This window comes from Bos grunniens, chromosome 14, assembly GCF_055505025.1.
Source record: "Bos grunniens cultivar Pamir isolate PY7600 chromosome 14, Bosgru_T2T1.0, whole genome shotgun sequence".
NCBI lineage: Eukaryota > Metazoa > Chordata > Mammalia > Artiodactyla > Bovidae > Bos > Bos grunniens.
In genome coordinates, this window is record NC_141178.1 from 79954185 (window position 1) to 79963427 (window position 9243).

Here is a 9243-nt window from a genome sequence, read left to right on the forward strand (position 1 = left end):
TGCTGGGTACCCAGCGCTTGGCAGAGCAGAGGCTCCTGGGCGTTTGCTGACTAGATTAATGAAATGGATTTGAGAACGACATAGCGGTGGCCAGGAAATGGCATCGGTGACCTTTCTCAGTCACCTCCTCATCACCCAGGGCCTGAACTAATGGTTAAACACCCATAGAGAGACGTTCAACATTTGTTGAACCCAGCTCTTCTCCTTCATAATAAAAATGATAATATAAATAAAAATAAGAAATCTAGAAAAATCTCCTGCTGTTAAGAATAAACAGAAACAATAGTTTATGGAGAATGCTCTAACCAAGGACGTTGAGAAAGCCTGAACTTGGGTGTGAGACAGGATCATTTGATGCGGTAATTGCTGTCGTTGGACAGGAACACCCAAAAATTGTCCAGCATGGGGAAGGGACAGAGCCGGGGTGTGGAAGTCCAGCTGGGGACCATCTCCACGGAAGCAGCCTGTCTGCAAGGTGCACACGCAGTGTGACCAGCTCTCTCCCTCATTTGCAATTCTCCCAGGTGGACCCTAATGGTACTCGATGTGGAACAGCCTTCTGAGTTCGGTGGCTGGGATCCCAATTCCAGGTTTGTCGTCTCCACCTGCTGTGACCGCGGGCCAGTGAGTGACCCCAGGCCAGTGAGTGACCCCCTCTGTGCACCCCCGGGTTGGTTGGCAAGGGCAGAGGTGCCCCCATCCGTCCAGATGCAGTGCAGGCAGGCTTGTGCGGTGCCCGTGGGGGGCGGGGGGCACGCAGTGTGAGTCCACTGCCCTCCTCTCTGCACCGCCCTGCCCGCCGGCCGAGGAGCTGTGCCAGCCACCACACGCTTGCGGTGGAGACGCTGCTCACAGCCAGCTACCCCGGTGGGAGCTAACTTTAGCCCAGTCACACGGCGCCATCACTGTCCCCGTGCCGAGAGCTTACAGGTCCCTGAGGAAGGTGTTTAAATATTTTTCCTTTTCCGAAGCCTGGTTCTCGCCTCTGCCATTTTCACCTTTGTGTGGCAGAAGGTATTTTTGCAAACGCAGCCAAGGTGGCAGCAATTTCGCAGCAAGAATGCGGCGTCCCTGTACGCACCGCTGCTATTTGGGGACTTGCAGGTGTATCCTGTATATCATTACAGGGCTCGTCACCCTTCAAGGGAGGGGAGAGAGGGCAGGGTGCCTCCTCCAGGGAGCCCTCCTGGCTCAGGCCAGGTCTAGGGCACGGCCCGTGTGCCCCTGTAACAGTCCTGACCTCAGCACGGTTACTCCATCCTCTGCTTTGCTCCAGGCCGCGAAGAATCCCAGGCAAGGGCTTGTCTGACCTGAGTCCCAGCAGAGTAGGGCTCAGGAAACATCCACAGAGTTTAATTACCACCCGGGGGGCTCTGCAGGGTCTGGCGCTTCAGAGGGGCTTTCTCTGCCCCTGAGCTGCTCTCTGTCCTGACAGCACTTGCCAGCCTGGGGGCCTCCATGCCAGGAGAGGATTGGGAGTTTGTGATGCAAAGTGAACAGGAGATGGCAGGTCTGGAGTTGGAGACCTGTGGGTCACGTGGGGGTGTGGGCACCCAGACTAGCCTCAACTCTGGCCCTCAGAGGGCTTCCTGGCAGAGGGGACTTTGCCTGCCAGTCCCCAGGCTGCGGGACAGGCTGATGGTCCTCCCTGGTTCTGAGCGTGGAGCAGGCACAGCGAACGCTTTGAGGATACACGTGTTGTAGAGCACTGTTCAGGGCTTGATTCTCTTCCCACGGTGCCGGAAGGGATTTGACAAGTCAGGAGGTGGCAGCCCAGAGAAGTCCAGGCACTTATGGGAGATCACAGAGTCGTCATCGTCACCAGGGCTGGGACACCATGCACCTATCAGGCCCCCAAGGTCAGGTCTGGCTCCCATCCCCTGGAGGGTCTCCAGGGGGTCTACACAGTTTGACAATCCAGCTGTTGCCTCCAGGGGTGTTAGGGAGCCAGTAGCAAGGTCCCTGCTGTCAAGGAACAGTTGTCCTGCTGGGAGAATAAACAGTGAACCAGTTAACCATCAGGGTAAAGCCAGGAGTGGGTGACTGGGACGGTGAAATGTGGGCTGGACGGAGGGACGTTAGTGGGGGTGGTAGTCAGAGATGGAGCACCAAAGAACTGATGCTTTTGAACTGCGGTGCTGGAGGAGACTCTTGAGAGTCCCTTGGACCACAAGGAGATCAAACCAGTCCATCCTAAAGGAGATCAAACCTGAATGTTCATTGCAAGGACTGATGCTGAAGCTGAAGCTCCAATACTTTGGCCACCTGATGCAAATAGCTGACTCATTGGAAAAGACCCTGATGCTGGGAAAGATTGAGGGCAGAAGAGGGTGACATAGGATGAGATGGTTGGATGGCATCACCGACTCAATGGACATGAATTTGGGCAAACTCCTAGGGAATATGAGGGACAGGAAGGCCTGGCATGCTGCAGTCCATGGGGTCACAAAGAGTCAGACACGACTCGGCAACTGAAGAACAATTCAGGGATGGCACTGAAACAGAGGCGTGAACGACATGTTCAGATCCAGGAAAGGGCATCTAAGCACAGGGAGCAGCCTGTGCAAAGGCCCTGGGGCCAGGGGAGGGGTCTTGGCTTCTTCAGGGAAGAGCCAGAAGGCAGATGTGACTGGGATGTAAGCCTGGGGGAAGTTGGCACAAGGTAAGTTCAGAGGGCAGGGCTCTGAGCCTCCAGGGGGACGGGAGGCCGGACCAGATCATGAAGGTTCTCTGAGGCTATGGGAGGAAGATGGATTTCACCGGTGCACTCACGGAAGTCTATGTGTGCACTGCGTAGGGAGGGAGCTTAGGCACACCCCCTCATTGGATGGTGTGGGGCAGCCCCTTCCTGCAGTATCAGCCCCTCAGTGTGCCTGGGGAGCTCTCCAGCCTGGAGGTGGGGGCGAGGATCAAAAGCCATAAGGTGAGCCAGGCACCACACCAGCAGTCTCTGAGCTTGGGGTAGGGGTAGTGCAAGCTGCTTGGCTACAGAGTCGGATGGTCCTAGGTTGACCTTGGGCCTGTTACTTCACCTGAGTCTCAGTTTCCTCATCTGTGAAATGGGGACATGGTATGTTTTGCCCTTAGCAGAGTCAGTGGCACAGGCAAGCAGTGAAGGAAGCCGAGCTGGTCGTGTTTGTCTCTGTCTCCAGCTTTGAACTTCACTCTCTCATAAGCTGGACTTCCCTGGAAGCTCAGATGGTAAAGAATCTGCCTGCAATGTAGGAGACCCGGGTTCTATCACTGGGTCAGGAAGATGCCCTGGAGAAGGGACTGGCAACCCACTCCAGGATTCTTGCCTGGAGAATCCCATGAACAGAGGAGCCTGGCAAGCTACAGTCCATAGGATCTCAAAGAGGCAGACAACCAAATGACTAACACTTTCACTTTTTTTCACTCTCATGGGCTACTGTTTCTTCTCTAAGTGCAGGGGCACTGTTGACTCCTGCATGACTGTCCTACGATTTTGAACCCAGCAGAGCAGGGGCTGGAACAGGAGGATCATGACATCAGAAAGGAAGGGCTGGGGAGTGGAGGACCAGAGAGAAGGCTAGAGAGCCTGGGGGCATCAGAGAGAAGAAGGGGAGATACAGGAATCAAAGGGGTGGGGGTGGGGGCAGATCAGAAAGAAGCGGGGAGATGCTGGGCAGGGCTGATACTATTGGGGTAAGTGTCCCTGACTTCGGTCCAGATGAACTCCTCTTTGGTGTTCCCACCCCAGTGTCTCTGTCTCTCTCCCAGACTTCATTTTAGAATCTGAGGCCAGAATAGAGCTACCGGTGTTCATTCTTTCTTGACACAAGTGTCTGTTAAGCATCTACTCGGCCGGTTCCTGGTCCAGGCCCTGGAGGCACAGAGGTGCGGTCAGGAAGCTTACACGTCACAGCCCAAGGCGCCGTGTACGTGCTCACCTCTGATCCCGCATCCACAGTGCTGTCTACAGCTCAGCGCACCCACCCTGCGCCCTCCCCTGTGCAGCCGTGCTTGGCCATACTGACCCGTGGTCTGGCCTGCACGGCAGGCGTCTCAGCCGTTGTGGAGAGCATCGGGAGAAGGGTCAGGCCAGCCTCTGGGGCCAGGCCTCGCTTCATCTCCTGTCCATCTGCCTTTTCTGAGCACGCATCTTTGGCAGCAGGATTTGACTGAGTATTCGGTTTCCACCTGCCATCCTTCCTTCCCTCTCTCTTTCACTTAAGTGGGACCACGGTATGATGGCTCTCCCAGCTCCCTCCCCGTTTCCTCTCAAAGTGACTGAGCACTGTGCGTATTCAGTCATGTCGACTCTGCATCCCCTGGACTGTGCCCGCCAGGCTCCTCTGCCCGTGGGATTCTCCAGGCAAGAATACTGGAGTGAGTTGCCATTTCCTCCTCCAGAGGATCTTCCCGACCCAGGGATCAAACCCTCATCTCCTGTGTCTCCTGCATTGGCAGGCGGATTCTTTACCACTGAGCCACTTGAGAAACCCCTCACTTAAGCGTCCTCCCTAGTAAATTTCTTGTGTAATTAGTTGCATTGCAACATCTGCTTCCTGGGGGACCCAGACAAACATGGGGGTATTTTGCTGATAAAGAAAAATCATACCACCTGGGTGGGAGAGGTGGGGGGAGGGGCCAGAGCCCGACAGGAGGGAGAGAATTATACCTGGAGAGTGAGAGCATCCCATATCCAAATGGCTTCTGAATGAGTCAGATAGGGTGGGTTATCCAGCAAGTTATGGACTGAGTGCTTGTGACCCTCCCACCAGATTCATTTGCTGAAACCCTAACCCTCAGCGTGATGGCACTTGGTTGTGGGGCATTTGTGGGGGGTAACAGGTTTAGATGAGGTCCCAGGAGTGGGGCCCCCAACGGGATTAGAGTTCTTACAGAAAGAGGAGGAGACCAGAAACCACCTCCCCTATGGCCGCCTCAGCCACGTGAGGACAGGATGAGAACGGGCCATCTGCAAACCAGGAAGAGGGCCCCTGCCAGGCACTGAGCCTGGGCTCCCCAGCCTCCAGAGCTGTGAGGGCTAAGTGTCTGGTGTCACCCTCACTGTCTGCGGTATTTCCTTACAGCAGCCTGAGCTGACTAAGACACATCAGTACCAGAACAATTTTTAAATGAAAAACAAAATCAGTCATTCAGATCACAAAGGCTCATCCTGCTCATGTTGAGTTGACAGTAGCTCTTCGCACTGGTCCACTGAGACCCAGGCTGGCAGACACTCGCCTGCCCTAGGCTCCCATGATCCCTGACAGGGAGAGGGAACCTGGCAGATCTCACCACGGTCCCAAAGGCTTCTGCCCAGAAACCTCCTCTATCACATCTGGAGGCCACGCCAGTGGACTTCTGTCCACTATCATGCCCAGCATAGACCTTCCCCTGAGCATCCTGTTCCCAGGTAAGTTCCCGCTCACCTGTGAAGCCGAAGGAAGATTCTGCGATGACACTTTCCAAATTCTCGTCTATTCCCTGCCCCTTCTGAAAAAAAAAAAAAAAAAAAGACTCAAGAGAAGACTCAAATCTGGAAATAAAAGAGACAGGACAGAGCCCAGAGAATGAAGAAAAATGAAAAGGGAAAGACATAGTGAGCAGCAGACCTTGATATGCGGGTAAATTAAACAAAAATGAATCAGGATAGACCTGTCTCAGACTGTGCCATCTAAGTGCTAAGTAAGGGTTCCTGAAATTGAAGGTCTGTACTGGGAGGAAAAATTCTAATGATAGTCTATTTACAAAAGTCATAGCTCAGCAGTAGCTATGAGTTATGGCCGGGGGAGGGGGGGGCGCAAATGATAAACTTTGCAAGGATCTCATCTTGGAGGGGAAGGGGAAAGGAAGAAAATAAAAGATGTCTGGAAGGGTCATCTTCTTAGACTGAGGGGGAATAATTAGCAGAAAAATAGAACATCTTATTGTGTAGAATAGTTGGTGTCTTATTTTCAAAGCAGAGAGATGTGGGAAACGGAACCATCAACGCAATGGAAGGAATCTTAGGGTCTATCCGCTTGGGTGAGCATAACAAAATACCAGTCTTGCCACAGGCTTGCACAACACATACTTGTTTCTGGAGGCTGGAAGTCCAGGATCAAGGGGCCTGCAAGACAGGTTTTGTTCTGAAGTCTTGCCTCTCAGTTTGCGACGGCTGCCATCTTGCTGGGTACTCACATGACCTCTTCTTTGGGCAGTGCTGGAAGGAGGGGCAGGAGAGAGAGAGAGAGTTCTGGTGTCTCTTCCTAGAAGGGCACTAATCCTCCTGGATCTGGGACCCATCCTTATGACATCATTTAACCTTAATTACCCCCAAGAAGCTCCATCCCCAAAACAGCTACTCTGAGAGTGACTGCTTCAACATATGAATTTGGGGGAGACACGTGAGAGAAGGGCCTACTTGGGGACTTCCAGATTAAGAAAGGGGAAGATGGAAGGAACAGCAACTTGATCAAGTCATCAAAAGTGAGGAAGAAACAATGATACAAAATAATCAACAACAGCATCTCACAGGAGCTACATTATATATGTAAGTGTTCGGACCTTCAGTGGAAAGCATCGAGTTCTCCCGTGGAAGGATAGACCCTGTCACACTGGGTTCAACACACAACAGGAAGGCAGGCCAGTTGTCAGCTGTTTATTAGAAACACACTTGAAACAAAGTAATATTTTATATATTTAAAATAAATTGCTGAGAGGGACCTCCCTGGTGGTCCAGTGGTTTAGAATCTGGCTTGCAACGTGCAGGCTGGATCCCGGGTCGTGAACTAGGATCCCACATCCCACACAGCAACTGAGTACACGTGCCACAATGAAAGATCCCGCATGATGCAAGGGAGACTCGACACAGCCAAATAAATATTAAAAGATAAGATCCATTTCTGGGAAAACATCTACAAGGATAAAGCAGATGAAAACAAAGTATCAAGTAGGACTGGCAGATATTAATTTCAACATGGTTTAAAATAATTGTATATGATACGTTAGAATGTTATACAGTGAAGTGCTATGCGGTCATAAGCCTGTATTTAAAAACAACAACAAACAACTACTTATCCAAGTGAAACCTACTAGTAAAGGAAGGAGAACCTGAGACAGGTAAAATCATAGTGAGAAAAAACTGCACCTTTTTGTGAGAAATGGACAAGAGTGTTAGAAATTAGGAAGCAATTGGAAGTTACGAGGCAATCAAATATATTGCATGGCCATCGACTCGATCTTAGTTTGAACAAATCAGGTTTTTAAAAGTCATTTCAGGAACAATTAGGGAAATTTGACTATGGATGGAGTTCTATATTATAGAACATCATCGTTATTTTCTCAGGTACAGCAACAGTTTCATGGTTAAGTAGGGAAGAGGCAAACTAGTGTCTAGGGGTGAAATGAAGCCTATAATTTAATTCTAAATACCGCAGTAAAAACAAACATAGCAAAATGTACAGCTATTGAATCTTGGTGATGGATGCTTTTATGTGTTATCTCTCTGCTTTTATGTATATTTAAAATTAAAAAACAACAAAGTAATAACAGAATTGAATAATGCAAATCATAACTGTGAATGGATATATAACATACAGTTTTATACATTTATATATATGTATATATATATATATACATTTTAAATCAAATAGTGAATCCCTGTTTATGTGCCCAAAGGTCACTGAAGAAAATCAGGATATAATAGGCTCACAAGAAAATATTATCAGATTAAAGAACATAAGAGTGAAGTTTTCACAGGCCTCATGCTCCAGCCATATTCAATAGAGGGAAAGTGTTAGTCAATCGTGTCTGACTCTGTGACCCCATGGACTGTATAGCCTACCAGATTCCTCTGTCCATGGGATTCTCCAAGCAAGAACACTGGAGTGACTTACCAGAGTCTCCAGGCAAGAATACAGGAGTGGCTTGCCATGCCCTTCTCCAGGAGAACTTCCGACCCAGGGACCGAACCTGGGTCTCCCACGTTGCAGGCGGATTCTTCACCGTCTGAGCCACCAGGGAAGCCGTGCATTGCAAGGTGGAATCTTAACCCCTGGACCGCCAGGGAAGTCCCTAGTACATGTTCTGACATTTTTTTCCTTGTTTCTTTTCCCAGGTAGTATGTAATTTCTCTTTTGATTTTCCTCTTCAATCCGAGAGTTATGCAGGACTGTTTTACATTTGCAAACAAAGTGTGTTTGGCTCCCTTATTAGGGGTGAAGGTTTCACGTTCCAATGGAGGGCATGTGGGTTCGATCGCTGGTCGGGCAGCTAAGATCCCACATGCCTTGCCACCAAAACAAACAAAAAACAGAAGCAATATTGGAACAAATTCAATAAAGACTTTTAAAACAGTCCACATCAAATATGTACGTATGTATGTATATATACATACATGCTAAAGTTAACACAGCTTAGAAACACACAGCCTGACATACTTCCATTAGAGGGGCAAAGACTAAACATGGCATCATTTTTAGTGCTTGTTTCAAGCAATTAGGAAAAGAAACAACAAAAGAATCAATAAAAAGGGAATTCATAAGGTTAAGACCTGAAATTGATGGAATAGAAAACATTTTTAAATAGTGGGAAGAATATATAAATGTAAAAGCTTGTTCTTTGAAATGGCTAATAAAATAGGAAAAAAACCCTCGTGAGTCCAATTATGGAGAATGGAGAGAGAGAGTAAAATTAGACAAGATTAGGAATGAGAAGGCAGACATACCAATATAACTACAGATACAGGGGAGATAAAAATAATTATGAGAGAATATTATATGCAACTCTGTGATAACAAATTGAAAACCTCAGGGAAATGGATGATTTCCTAGTAAAAGTAAATTACCAAAATCAGTCCAAGAAAAAATGGAAAATTTTAATAGACCAATTACCATAGAAGAGATTAGAAGGTGATTGGAGATCTGTCAGTGAAAAGACTGCAGAATCAGACAGGCTTACCGCTGAATTTTATCTAATTTCTAAAGAACTAATCATTTTAACACTGTTTAAACTATTTAGGGCCATGGAAAAGGATAGAAGAGAAATTCCCTTATTCATTCTGTGCATCTAGAATATCTTTTAATACAAAATAAGGTGAAGAGTCAACTCATTAGAAAAGACCCTGGTGCTGGGAAAGATTGAAGGCAGGGGAAGAAGGGGATGACAGAGGAGGAGATGGTTGGATGGCGTCACCAACGTGATGGACATGAGTTTGAGCAAGCTCCGGGAGATGGTGATGGACAGGGAAGCCTGGCATGCTGCAGTCCATGGGGTCGCAGAGTCAGACATGAC

General features: G+C 48.9%; 1 long non-coding RNA gene across 1 annotated transcript; it reads right to left on the bottom strand.

The window, feature by feature from the left end:
• Positions 1–263: 263 nt before the first annotated feature.
• On the bottom strand, positions 264–8239 carry LOC147359720 (uncharacterized). Its single transcript, XR_015141160.1, has 4 exons — positions 7848–8239; positions 6044–6172; positions 5400–5463; positions 264–1987 (listed from the first exon to the last, which is right to left on the bottom strand). It is a non-coding gene; the product is annotated as an uncharacterized LOC147359720 (long non-coding RNA).
• Positions 8240–9243: the final 1004 nt, after the last annotated feature.